This window comes from Acanthopagrus latus, chromosome 22 (genome assembly GCF_904848185.1).
Source record: "Acanthopagrus latus isolate v.2019 chromosome 22, fAcaLat1.1, whole genome shotgun sequence".
In the NCBI taxonomy this organism is placed as follows: Eukaryota; Metazoa; Chordata; class Actinopteri; order Spariformes; family Sparidae; genus Acanthopagrus; species Acanthopagrus latus.
The window spans coordinates 11,019,055-11,034,290 of NC_051060.1; the positions used below are offsets into that span (position 1 = coordinate 11,019,055).

Consider the following 15,236-nt stretch of genomic DNA (forward strand, 5'->3'; position numbering starts at 1 on the left):
CAGATAGAGAACGTTTGGCCAGCTTTCAACTGTGACTTTGGGCAGCGCAATGCTGCTATATCAAAGGACTATTCATTTGCATTATGTTGCCCAAGCAATTCTGTTTCCATTTCCTGTCCATGGATATTTTTCACTGCTGGAGCAGAACGTAAACTCGGAGAGAACATTTACAGTACTATGGAAAACACTATGAATTATACATATATTTTTTTTTCCAGGATATTGACGGAAACCAGCAATAAAATCATACTACCCAGGCATTAACCTCCCAAGCGCCGTCACGGATGGCCTTGGGTGTTAAACAAAAAAAATCTCCACAAAGACAAAAGCTACATATCTCAAATTCTCAGAATCTCGGTGAATAAACTAGTCTGTTATATTAAACTCTTAACTGAGTGGAGTGTGTTCCAGCCATGGGGAGCTCTCACTTGGGTATTAAATGCAGCCAAGGAAAACTTGGTTTGTGCTGGCCTACTCTGGTGCCAGAACTTGCCATTAGGGCTGAACCTAACGATAATTTTGCTTGTTTTCTCAATCGATTCATCATGTGACTATGAAATGTGAGGAAAATAGTGAAAAATGCCAGTCATAATTTTTACATAGTTGATAATCAGTGGAAGTATTACATTTTTGACATGTATGCTCAAAAAAAAAGTTCAAATGATTCGGTCACTTATAAATTATGACGCAGATTAGTCTTAATAAGAGGCTTATTAACATCATAAAGGCTATAAGTGTTTACAATAGCACAATAAACACTTTTATTTTCAGATTATAAGACACTGGATCTTGTTTTAGATCCAGTAGCTGTGAGCATAGATAACAGTTAACTACTAATACTACTAATATAGACTTTTTATTAACATTCTTATGTAGTCTATAAATGTATAAATGTATAAATGTCTTAGAATCTATGATGCTGTTATTGATGATATTATTAATGGTATATATAGCCTTAATAAGTATAAGGACTTAAAAGTTCCTTATTACCATATATACTTATAGCCTATCACAAGGACATTAATGTAAAGCTAAACTACTCTCCTCTCATTTCCCAATGAATTAAGTGTAGTAATTGATGTCTCATACAGTGAAGTATTTCTGTAGTACATTCATATGCTATAAAATGTGCAACTGCAAACAGGAGTAAAGAGAGCGGATCAGCTCTGGAGCCAGAGAGCTCGAAACAAACGGAGCATTTTTGCCAGCTTCTAGGCGCGACTCCTTTGCGTTGTTCCCAAAGCAGGAGCACATTAGTCTCAGTGTAAATGACAAGCTTGTTGGACTTAAAGCACTGGAATGCTCAGCGTTAGTGCTCACATGGTTCACATTTCCCGTCTGGCAAACACACACAGACAAACACACGTGCGTACCGCTTTACGTCACGTATCCCAGTCGTGGTTTAAGGTCAGCAGCTTTTATGGCTAAACAGCATGTGCACCGATAAACAAACACGAGCACGGAGGCACATAAATGTATAATAAGTGTACACCGAGGAGACGGGGTGGGAAGAGAAGATCGGATGGAAAGAGAGAGGCACTTGTGAAAGTGGAGCCCGTGTGTGTGTGTGTGTGAGCCCAGATGAGTCCAGCTGTTTGGCCAGGTGTCAACACTGATGGACTGTGAAGAACATCTGAGACACCCAAACTCCCTCTCACACACGTGTACACATTCTCACACGAATGCTCACATCATATCATATACGCACTTAGTCAAAACCTCTCATATTATTATTATGATATGTGATACTGTACGCCACTGAAGGAGCGCCAATTTCTCAAACAGTGTTTCCATGAAGGCAAAGTTTCTCACTGTGCAATGAGCAGTTATACTTCCACCACTGAGCCCATTACTAATTCACTATATTCAAAGCACAACTGCACTAAAATTTACACTAAAGACCACTTTCAGATATACTTTCTATATTAAAATTGACTCATAGAATTCATGGGTCACCTGAGGCGCTGAAGCCAATGAGAACTCACACTTCCAAGCCCCCTCAGTTAAAGCAAGATTATATAACATTTCTACCTTAAAATAAGGTCATAAAATAGCTTCAACATCATTTTGATGGCACATTGTCTTGTAATAGGGTGAATGGTGTGCCTATCACTTGTTTCTGCACTATGTATGTATGTTTAACCACCAACAGTGAGTCTGTACACTACTTATCCAGCACAGCATGACAAGGATGCAAGAGATTTTTGTAACTGGTGATGAAAATCACGCATCTAATGAGATACAGACAATATTTTAACTTTTTTTCTATTTTTTTCTATTGCGATTTACAAAATTTTTTGGCAGGGTTAATTAAACATTTCCTCCATCAGTAACGTCCCTTCCTGTATGTGACCAAACATACAGTACAGACAGGCTATAATCATACATGTGCTACAGCAATCACAATACTTGTTTCCCACCTCTGCTGATAGAAACTACTCTTTGTGTCCCTCAGCTTGAACACTGTAATGATAATGCCGGCGCTTTTATTCGTGCTCTATCAATCCTCTTTTCAGTTCCATCTTTTCATTGAGGCACAGTCATTGAATGCCGCAAGATTTTAAGCCTGATATTTGGTCGGCATTTCAAAGACTTGAGTCAGCGGAGAGCAAGTTGAACCCGTTTCACTGCGCTCTTTTGTTTATTTTACTCCCAATTTCACCAGTGACAGCAGACAAGAGATAAAACTCTCACAAAAAAAAAAGTGACAGCATGCAGGATCTGTGTATACTAATGCCCACTGGATCTATTCCCCCATGCACCTATTACAACAGCAAACAGAGTGTGCGCCATTTTTCTGCCGCGCTGCCAACACAGGAAATCCTGCAACCTGAGTTCAGCATAAAAAAAAAAAATTTAAAACAGGATCAAAACAGTCGCTTTGATGAACATATTTTTCTTCTCCACACCGTTTCTAATTACTGCCTCCTACTTCTGCCAGGAAATCAAGCCAACATCCTGCTTATTCCTGGGGTTTTGATCCACAACCTGGAAGAGTCTCCAACCAGATACAAATGTGTGTGGGGAAACTGTGCAGTCGTTAATAGTGTCATTTTACCTTGATTTGGGACAGCTAATACCTTAAGCTTCATATCAGTTCATTTGGTCTGATCCACTGAAAGGGATTCAGAAGGGAACATCGTTTGTTCCAAGTGGAACCACATGTTTTGGTCGAGCACCAGTTCCATCTCATGCAGTCTAGCTGGGCAAATTTTGGTGAAGCCTTAAAACTCTTGCATGTGCACAGAACAGTTTTCCTGACACATGCATTGGATTTGGTCAACTTACAAATTACCCAAGCCATGCACATCTGGTCAAACTAGATATTTATATTGAGCCTTATAACCACACCGTATTATCATTTTTCTTCAATACTCCGTGTGATACTGTGTTCTTCTTCTTTTTCTGTTGAAGCCAGAGAGTTATTAGTCATGCTAGAAGATCTCATGACGGCAATGCCAGCCAGTCCACCACTTAGGCCTCGACTTTAATATCTTGACTATTATTTGGCTATTATCGCCATTCAGCTTTGTGCAGACTTTTGTGATGGATGAGGTCAGTTCAGTAAAATAGCTTGAAACCTTGGGATGAATTTCCATAAAATTGAGGTCTGATGTCCGTTCCCCTCTCTGGATAAACTGTAACAACTTTTCATGTTGCACCACATTCAGAACTGTAATCAAATCAAAATCATCCAAGTCTTTGTGAATACTTCATAACAGACCAATTCAAGTGGCGGCTCATGGGTCGAATACAGCCCTTTACTGATCTCAGTCCTGCCCTTTCAATTGGCCTATCTACTTGTTATGTCAGTTGCTAAGCACAACAACGCTCATATTTCATTAAAAGGTTTAGACCCTGGTTGTTTAAATAGAGAGACTTTATTTCTTTTTTAAAAACATACAACAAACTTGATAAACTGACACTAAAAGACAACACAGACCCCAGCCAGTGTGTTCAGCCTGCTGCTGTCTGGCAAAAGATGCAGAAGTATCCACTGCCATACCACCAGACAATGGAGCAGCTTTATTCCTCAGGCTGTAAGACTCAGTTCATCCTCTGCAATCCGTTTTCTAATTGTTAAAAAAAAGTCCACTGTTTTAACACATTTGTTGTTAAAAAGCAGCGTGTTTGTGTTGCCAATGAGTTTTTAGTCAATAAGGATGCTGCTCTAGCAGTCCCTTGGAACCATGAATTTCATGTTTGTCAAGCCATTTGAATATAGTTTGAGTTGGTAATTCTGTTAGTTGACTTACAACTATCTCAAAGTTTGTAGCAATCACATTGACACCATTTCCATCAACCTGTTCTCATGCGATACTTCAAATTCACACTAAAGTACATTAACGGAAGCACAGCTAATGAGCGCACGACCGGGCCTGTTGCTGAAGAAACTGGTGAAACCAGGCTGCCCAATACGGACACACAGCTCAAATTAAGTTGTGCAATGTTGTGCGTGTTGTATTCAGACTTCGTCATAGCAACTCCCGAACACCACAATCATGTCTCGGGAGAATCTGGTCATGTGGAATGTGTACCACTCTGACTTTGGCTACAGATAACACTTTCTCTCTCTCGCCTTTTATGTTGAACAATAAGGTGAGATAACGGCAGAGGAATGGAGAGGGGCCGGCTCAAGACAGGGCTCAGATTTCAGATTCACTGAATGACAAGGACACAATGACTGTCTGCCTACGGCTTGACTGCTGCCGCACACACACAAACGCACACACACACACACACACTCCCAGGTTCATCACCTTCCATTCTTTTCTCTCTGCTCTGATAACCATGGTAACCTGTCTGTCTGTGTGTCTGTCCGCCTGTCTGATGGCCTCTCTATCCCCTGTCTACGCTCTGTTAACCAGATGTCTCAGAGGCTTTACCGCCATACAGGCTCCAAATTATAATACTGTCAAAATGTATAAGCACACCCAATGACAGCCGGCGCAATGTCATCGCCAAAGAAGTTGTTTGCAACACCCCAATACTGATAACACAGCAGCATCCCAGCGAAAGGTGTGCCACTTATTTACAGAATATAACACTGAATTATCACAGGGAATTTCTTGTGTTCAGGAGTTTTGTTACACGATAGACTTTAATATTGAGGGCTGATGTAGCTGAGTGAAATGTGGATGCACCTGTTCGGTGATCATATCCAAATTAATTCACTCTCCTAAAATGTAATGTAAAATCCTTGTGATAACGGCCACCTCCTATACACACACACACATAAAATGATCATCATTAAAATACATTCATGCAGGGATGTTTGGGGTAAACAAAATCTGAAATTTGATTTTGACCACTTTAACCAAACCTAGCTTTAAGGGTCAATCTTGACATTTGTCCCAAGGTTCTACGAGACTCGGCTTTGACCTTTGATCATCAGTTTACTTGGAAATCATTCCTCATCATATTTCCAGCAGGGACAGGATCATGGCAGAAGCTGGTCCATGGCCGAGAAGAAGCAGCTCAGGCAAAACCCACACACTCACTGGTGTGTGTATGTGGAATAAAAACTCCACACACACGCACGCACGCACGCACACACGCACGCACACACACACACACACACACACACACACACACACACACATACACACACACACACACAGTATCCGGGAACATGCTTTTATCGTGAACTCTGGACTGCCTGCACTTCCTTCTACATCACAGGATACACACATGCACTAACACACATATGCAGTGTTTACAAAAGCAATGACACTGAAGAATGCTTCCCAAAAATGTGTTAAGAAGGACAATAAAAATATCAAAGTTAAATCTCCACTTAAGGAGAAAATGCCCAGACGTGAGCGGGCTGCCACGAGATTCGGGGTGACAGCAAATTCTTTTTTATCGTATGGAGGCTTCTTATTACATTACGAATAAAACTTTATTTGCTTTTTCTGTCACGGTGCTGTAGATGATGACTCTGCACCGCTTGCCCCTGCCGTGCACGCGCACGTTTGTGTGTGCGCGCCTGTGTGCGTGCGCTTGTGTGATGGATGTGTTATTGTTGAGTTTTGAGGCTAGATGTATGCTTGATGGAACAAGGAGAGGGTTGAAAAAGACAGGATCATCTCTCTCTGCATCTCTCGCTCCCTCTCCCTCCATCCTGAGTAGTTCGAGGGGGGGTGGGGGGGGGGGGTTTGAGGAAGAGTGAGAGAGGGCGAGATATGGATGTAGAAGAAGATAGAAAGATTGATGGAGATGGATGGAGGGATTCCCAGAGAAAGATAGAGTGCTGTTTAAAAGGGTCAGGGCCAGGAGAGGAGTGAGGGATGAGACTGCGATAATCCTGTGTACTCCGTCTCAAACACACACAAACACACGCGGAGCCTTTGAATACAGATATCTACATAAAGAAGTGTGCGTGCGCATAAACACAGATGCAAAAAAATAAAAAATAAAAATGTAGATTCACAAACATGTTAGAGACATGTATCTACCATGGAGACTGCCCAAATGAATAGACACACACTCAGACCCCCAGCCTAATACATCACACTTGACAGAACTGGATTCACACCAACAAACAATATCAACACTAATCAGTCCTGGACTCGTCCTCAGCTCTGTGAGGGTCTCTCCAAGAAAACTAATCTGCTCTGTTGGCTCAGATGTGCTCTCAACACCTGAGATACGACTTATCTTGTACTCTTAGAAGTTTCACAAACGAGACAATCCAGGAAATAGGATTTAAGCGGTTTAACAAGGACAGCGTGAAAATGACACTCGAAGTGTGTTCATACAGGTGGAGCCGACAGCTGGTGCGTCGATTCCCGCGCTCTCCAGGTTATGACTCAGTTATGTTGTTATCTGGAAAATATTAAAACTTATAATGAGGAACTTTGAAGGACTGAAATTGTTTCTGTAACAATCATGTCGAGCAAAATATCACCAATGATCCAACGCAGCTTCTCCTCCAGACAAAACAATCGGTGGTGTCCAAATTTTGGCTAGATCAATCAATTTCACAGGCGAGACTGCGTGTTATAGTAAATACAATCAGATTGTGATTATCATTGACAGATATTACGATTGCGATAGGATTCATGGTTATGGTGGGATTGATCATTTTTGCATCAAAAGTTTTAATGTCACAGTGAAAATGAATTAAGTCATGAAGATGCGGAATTTGTTGGGGTCTGTACCGAACAAACTGGTTTCTCCTACATTCAGAGACAAAGATTTCTTGGCAGCACAACAGTACTTGATTATATCGATGCTCTGTCACACAATTGACCCTTCCTAAGTCCGGCCCATTCTCACACTGTGCTCTGATGACAGTTGAGCATGACTAACATGAGCCAGAAAAGATCAAGGTTTCTTTCTAATTTTTGTTGAGACTGTAAGGACTCGAGGCCTCGATTCACATCGTTTTACACCAATAAAGTCCCATTATCAAGACGCACTGCCACTGATAAATATGGAGGTGATGGAAGTTTTATTTGTTTCGTTCGTATTTTTTTTTTTATTCTGCAGCCTTTGAAATCATAACATAATCGTCTTGTTATCTTTATACATTAAACTGTAAAACAGCAACAGGACAAAAATAATGAGACATCTATCTCAAGATATTGAGATAACACAGTGCACATACGAACAGCATTCACCTGATAAAGAGCTTGATCATTAAGTATGACATCGCCACAGCAGTTCGAGACTTTTTAATATTTAGTTAGCAAGGCATTCAATTAAACTCGCGGTCTCAGGAAAACACTGTTTTCTTCCTTGCGTGGCAGAGATAATCGAATCATTATGTGAGAAATGAATGATTGCTTTCACAAGATAATTAACTTGTAACATTTTGAACGCCCACGGCTGCCCCCAGCATCCAGGTGTAGCAGCTATTTAGTGTGGCACTTCTTCTAGAACGTGCCAGTTCTTTCTATGAATAATGTACTTTATACAAAACATCAGTTGACATCAGCCCTTACATTCATGCACTCACTTGGATGTGATCAGTTGAAAAAGAGAGGCCTAACATAACTCGTAAGAGGCTGAAGTTTAAATGCGAATGATTTCTTGAACTGACTAAAGTGAAAGGAAGCTGAACCCAGGCATGACTAACATCGTGTTCTCCACATCAGGAGTTAAAAGCTTTAAATTTAGAATGATGTCATCACGTTTCATGTTAATTAAATCACACACAGAGACTCACAGACACACACACACACACACACACACACACACACACACACACACACACACACATACACCTCACTGTCGACCTGCCCTGGGTGCTGCTCATCATAACAATTATTGATGACCTGGGTTTGGCATAGCTCACATCTGACGAAAACACGCACACGCGTTTGACAGTGTTCCCCGGTTGCTGCGTGTTGTTGCTATGGTTACGTGATCTCGTTCTGACACATTGGATGAATGAATGACTTTTATAATGGATGGTAAATTACATTTGCTGAACACTGACCGGCTCTCTTTTGCTTTGTCGCTCTCTGTCTCTGCACCCATACAAACTTCGCCACTGAAACAGACTGCCATTATATCATCTGTGTTCCTCACTCTGCAACTGTCCTTCTTTTCGTTTGTCTGCTTTTCATTACTGATTTTTAACCATTCCTTGCGCAAAGTATAAAGGTGAACTTCGGGTGTGTGGTACTTGGGGATATATCTTTGTCTTAAAGTTGCAGTTTTTAACCACTATGTGCAGAAACTGAGTCAAAACCAGTAACTGAACTGGGCTCCGTACTTCAAGAAGATGAGTCTGAAGCCATGCCACTGGCTCTTTCAGGCTGTACTGACAACCAGTGCTTCCTAGCTAAATGCTAACGTGTTCACAATGAAAAAGATGATGATCCTTGATGATGTTAATGAGTTGGTCAAATATGAGGCAGCAACAAGATGGTGATGACAACGGCTTCTTCACATATAAAGTATCATCATGTGAACACCGTCATTTCAGCACAAAGCACCAATTATGTAAACATGGAGTCCAACGCGTCAAATTTGGGGAACTGCTGCTTTAAGGGATGAACAAAGTTATTACGATGCCAAGAAACATTTTCTGAATCTCTAGACCATCGTCATTTTGGGATGGTTTACAGTCAAAGCCCTTGAAAGTCCTATTTATGTATCACTCTATCATCGCCTCCTGAATTGACACTGCAAAATTATTAAAGCCAGTATAAAACGAGAGTGCTTCTTGCTACATTACTATATCAGAGAAGGATGAAAAATATTCATCATACTGTACATGTACATTAAAAGTCTCTTGTTTTTTCACTTTATCTGTGTCTGCCTTCCCTTTGCTGTTTGCCTCAATATCATCCCTCACCACCGTCGCTGTGAATAAATATGTACTTTTAGTTTTCTTGCTATTACCTGCGTGGTGCGATAAGAGTTAGAAAATGTACATTAATCTACACTTTTGTTTCCCTGCCAGTATCTCCGGCTTTACATCTGTTGGCCGCAAGTCTGTCGACCTCCAGGGGTTTTCATGGAAAGCTGTAATGAAAGCTAAGTCAACATCCTGCTCTCACAAGAACTTCCTGCCCCGGGAGTGTGTGAGTGTGTGTGTGTGTACGTCTGTGTGTGTGTTCCCATCAGCAATGAAGCTCCAAAGAAAAATACAAGCAGGCAGTCAGTCACCCTGCCTTTAAAGACGGCATGAATAACTTATTATACAGGGAAAATACAGGCAGAATGTGCTTGTGAAAGAGAAGGACAGAGAATCTGGGCTGAGCAGAGGGGTCAAGACATCGGCCCATCTCACTTGCCTCGTCTTTCTTTCAATTAGATTTAATTTCATGGACTCACACCGGCATGACAAGATCTCCCTCTCGTTCCTCTTAGTGTCCAGCACCAAATACCGTGTCTGCTACAGGTTCTGATCTTTTAAAACTGCTGTAATAATAATGCAATAAAGAAAGAGAACCGGGCATACTGAGGAATGCAAGGCCTGTGATTGCATGTAATGACATCACAATGCACGTCATATTCAAGAACAACTTCGAGTAACACCCAATTCAATTTGATCTGACAATCAATGTGAGAACTCACGTGCCTCAAATTATATTTTTTATGTCAGTGTAGTGTCATTTTTTTTCCAAGTGTCTGCTTGTAACTGAAATTGCACCCAATTTCGTGACATTAGAGACCCTAATGTTGTCCTTTTCCAGATGGCCCACAGTCATCACAGAAGAGGGAGAGGCATGTGGTTAAGTGTGAGTGTGTTTGTGTGTGTCTGTGTGGTTGATCTTTGCGAATGCTGTCCTGTCCTCTTCCAGACGGTCATAAAGTCAGACTAAACAGGAAAACCACAGAGTTATAGACGGTTAATCCCCTGCTTACAAGTGCACGCACACACACACACACACACACACACAAACAATGTCAGTGAAGGGGCCATGTCCGCCTGAGGTGATCACTCTGCTCCAGACTGGGGGGTGTCTAAACTGTCTCCCAGGAGGCCCATCGGTCCTCTCAACACTCAAATTAATTTTGCGGGCTAGAATGTAGGCCGAATAACCTCTCACGGTGCAGAATCATGGGACAGCTTTGGCATCAAAATATCATCATGTCCTGGTAGCCAGTGATATTATAGGCAGTTTTAATCACCTGCTGTACAGCCTTCCTGTCCTGAGCCATGAACGAACCATGCAATGTTTGCAGTCAGGATGCTCTCCTATTGCTGCTCTTCGGGAGTTGATGAGAATTTGGCTCCAGAACGTAGCCTTAAGTTTCCTTAAGAAGTAGAGCCTCTCTCTGATGATGATGATTCCCCTGAACCTTAAATTGTTCACCTGCTCCTCCTCATCACCACTTTGCCTCATTTTTGCTAATATCAACAATTAGCTAATTGGTTTTGCAGACGCTGAGCAGTGGATTGCTTTCTGTGCACGACAGCTGATGTCCACCCGATACTAACTCCCATCGCTGTTTGTAATGTGGCTGACTGTGGTGGTGTCGTCTGCATACCTAACAATAATTCTCTTGATGTCTGGGAGTGCAGTCATCAGTGTACAGTGTGCATAGGAGGAGGCTGAGCACATATCCCTCGGGGGGGCTCCGGTGGTCAGTGTTTAAGTAGAGGAGTGACTGCCAAATGAACTGTCAGGGGTCCGTTTTGTGAGGAAGTCCAATATCCAGTTGCAGAGTGTGGTACTCTAGCCCAGAGACTTCTCATTTTTAGCCAACAACAACAGTTTTGCCATGTAATGTAGCTGTGCTTGGATGCTTGACAAGCCATACAAAGGTTTTCGTGAGTGTATTCAAACAATGTTAACTTTTACCAGAGAAAAGACTACAATGATGAGGGCTAACCAAATGATTTGCCAACTCGTCTAGCGACAAAAAAACGCTCCCACTCCACCAACATAAACGGCAAACATTGAAGAAATTGTCTGTCAGTAACGCTGGGTTTTTGTTGCGCAGGTAGCAAGCTGGCAAGTAGGCATACTTAACTTTAGCAGATTGCTTTTAAAGCAGATAAGCATGAACTTTATTCCAGCCATTGCTCTGGTGGTCTTGCATATAATGGATGGCACTGCTTTTCTTAGCAAGCCCTACTCTATGTGTGATTGGTTGTCTTATTGGTTGGATTCATTAGGTTAAGACATGAGTGAGTCTGGTTTGGGGAATATCCGGGTCAATCAGTCAGTCAATCAGCAGCAGAGGGGCGGGTCTTAGCAATATATGCAGTGGGAAACATAACAGTATCATTGCAACATTGAGATATAATGATGGAATCTCAACTGGGACATCCCCTGAAGTCAGAATTCAAATACGGAGAGTCTGTCGCACCTCACCATCCTCAAAATCCAAGATGGCTGTAGATCATACAGTTTATTAGCACCTCTGTCTCGACTGTGCCTCATGAAATCTGTTTTACACACAGTGCTCTCCAACTTCTGTCTGAAATCATATTGCTTCAGTGTTTGTATGCACAAAAAAATATGTTGTTATTAAGCAGTATTGCTAGAAATGGCAAACAATGGCTAACTCAACCAGAGCTGGTGTGACGTCATTCACAGCTCCGATTTCAAATTTGCAAGGTCAAAAAAATGCACCACACACTTCCAATCTAAGTCCTTTACGACTGTTGCTGGACAAGTTGATAATCCCTGTTTGAAAGAGGGGTTTAGCGAGGGGCCCATTGCAAATTTGAAGAATTATATTTCAGTAACACTTTGGTGCATCTCCTCTTTAATGACATGCCAACACCACACGGAATTCCTGTTTGGTATGGCACTCGTTGGTCCCAGAGAGTAAGTTTGGACAAGTGCGAGCAAGCACGATCGTCGAAAATGCACCAAATTGAAAACCCCACTGCATATCAACTTAAACCTAAACATGAACTGAGAAAAAAAATACAGGGAACACTGGGGCAAAGAGAGGGAGTGTTTATGCGCAATAACTCCTGGATAAGTGGTTGAAGTGATTTAGCTGAGCTGAGACTGGCCTGCAGTAAATCCATCCTGCAGTGGACCAACTGCTCTCACCCACACACACACACACACACATATACACACCCAGTCCATACCTGATGAGGCGGTGATGAGGACTTTGTTAAATCATCCACAAGCACCTCAGAGACACAGCTGCGTGTGTGTGTGATGAGCGTGTGTGTTTGGCTGAGTATGATTTAAGTAGGAACTCATCGGCGATAGCCTTGGTTAGTACTTACAGTCTGCAGCCAAGGCCACCGCACGTATACACACAAGCACACGCACTGTCTGGGGGATATTGGGGATATGTTGGTGTTGGTAATGAAAACATGCCAGGGAGTAGATTTACAGGAGAGAGCAACTTGACCTCTGGCCCCGGAGAGATTTATCACTGGTCGAGGATCTAATCTTCTCATCGCTGCAGCCACCACATCCTGCTCACAACTTCACAACAGTACAGAACGGAAAAGAACAGAAAACACGGTTTTCCTTGGATAATCACTTTGGACATTTATCTTTAGCTCAGCGATTGTTCCTCCTCACACCGCTGACTGCCCCTCGCTTTAACTCTAAAACGTTCCCTGGAGATAAAGTCAGGGCTCAGTGACTGCTCAGCCTTCAACTGCATGTATGTGACCTTTATGTTCGAGTAAAGCCAAACAATGAGACGACTCGACCACACAGATGCTGCATCTTTTCCCAGTGTCAGTGAGCACAACACCTACACACACCCCGTGGTCACAAAAGTGGCATTTGCAGAAATTACTGTATAGCTGCACAGTGGCAATTCACTCTAATGGACATGATTTAAAAGCAGTTCACAGTTTTGGCATTGGAAAGAAATTTAACTTCCAGATGGGGAATAGAAAGTCTGTCAAAAGAGCAAAACACGTGTTTGATATTTTTTCTCCACACTGCTTCCAACTGGCCACAGAACCTTCGACTGGCTAACTGAACATGGGACTCATGAACAAAAAAGGACAAAATGAAAACGGCAATGTCCAAGAAGCTGAAATGTTTTGACAAAAGAAACTGACAATGCTTAAGGTCTTTGTCAACTTATGTTTGAAAATATAATCCCTCATAATGTTGTGAAGTAAGTTGGTACATGTGCCTATTTACTCAAGTTACCTATTCAAATGTATTATACGATTTGACACACAAGGCAAGCGTAAAAAGATGTCTCTTCTGTTGGAGACAATCGAGGGGAGAAACAGGGTGGAGAGTATGACTGTGTGATGACTAAAGGCCTTGCAATGTGTGTAGGACATGTGCGTTTGTGTATTTTGCATGTGTTTATGTAGATGTATACTGGGGTTGTGCAGGTCTGCCCATCCTGAGTGTGTTTTGTATTTGTCAGGTCAGGAAATAACATCATTCTCTCTCGATGCAGCCAGTGGGGTCACAAGGGATTGTGGGTAATTGGAAATCCAGATGGACGTGCATGAGCGTCCAGGAAGAAACGGTTACCACGGAAATCGAAAAACCGAACACACGCGCTGCAGCGTTAATGATGCTCATCTCCGCCTGTGCACCTCTCTCGCTCTTTTACTTTTCCGATTCTCTATTTTCCTCATCATTCCTCGTCTCGTGGCCTCCTCCACCTCCTCCACTCTTCTCTTTCCTCCATTGAGTTGACTTATGAATGACGGAGGGAGAACACGGAACAGAGCGTACAATTGGCTGAAGGGTTGAGTGGGTGGGTCCATGGGGGGCAATCAACAAAGTATGTACAAAAGGACCAGCCAGTAGTCATGAGTAATACTCACCGTACACTCACACACAATTAATCCCAGTTGTCCTCTCAGGGGAGCAACTTCTTCACAGTACTGAGGAGAACATGGCTAGCGAGCCATCACAGAGACTGACACAAGCTGCCATTAGTCTCTATTAGTTAGCAGAGTCGAGCTGGCTGTTCTGCTTGTAGTAGATCTTAAGATTAGTTCCAACAGCTTTACAGTCTGTTGACAGCAGGCACAGCCAGCACTGTGAAAGTCAACATGGATAACATTATTACAGGGCACCAAAAATACAAAACAGATGTTTAAACCTGGTTCTCTCAGGATTTGCACATTAATCCTCTGTAAGAAAGATGAGGCCCAGAGTGTTTTACACGTGTAAAACAGGTAGTAAATTACCTTTAATGATTATTATCATTGCCTAACACTGAAGCGATGTGTTATGCAGTATGCGAAAACTACATCTATGAGGGAAACATTGGTTATTCATGGTAAAATCTTAATATGCTGATGTTATGATAATAATTCATTTTCATTGTCGACTGATCTGCTAATTATGTTCTACTGATTGTTTGGTCCTTAAAGTGTTGGAAAATAGTGAAAGATGTGCATCAAAGGCAAAGATCAGAGCATATTGTTTATCTCTTAAACGAACAGTTTTTAAAAAAAAAAAATAGTTGGCAATCCCCCCCTTTCATGTCTCCTCGCTGTTGCATTTAAAATAAAAGCAAAAATTCTGAGGGAACTTTTTTTTTTTTTAATAATCAAAGGATTTTTTGGTCTGCAACTATTCAGTTCAAACTTTAAATGTCCCATGAACACTGGGAACACATATCTGCTGTGATATCCGATTCCAGAAAAAAAAAAAAAAAAAGATTTCCCGCTCCTCTGCCCTCTCACAGGGGGGTCAGAGGTCAGGGTCAGCTACAATCTGGCAGTGGCAGAGGATCATGCAGACAGTCTGATTCGCTGAAAAGCCCTAAACAAGAAAAGCACAGAATCTAATGACTTTAACTCCACACGTCATAACCATGCACCAAACTGAAGTGGACCACAAGGGAATAAAACTCAGAAT

At 42.0% G+C, this 15,236-nt stretch overlaps 1 protein-coding gene across 4 annotated transcripts in view; it reads right to left on the reverse strand.

Annotated features, from left to right (window-relative positions):
- lama2 (laminin, alpha 2) overlaps positions 1–15,236 on the reverse strand; it is a 193,327-nt gene that overhangs the window by 157,742 nt on the left and 20,349 nt on the right. The window lies entirely within an intron of this gene.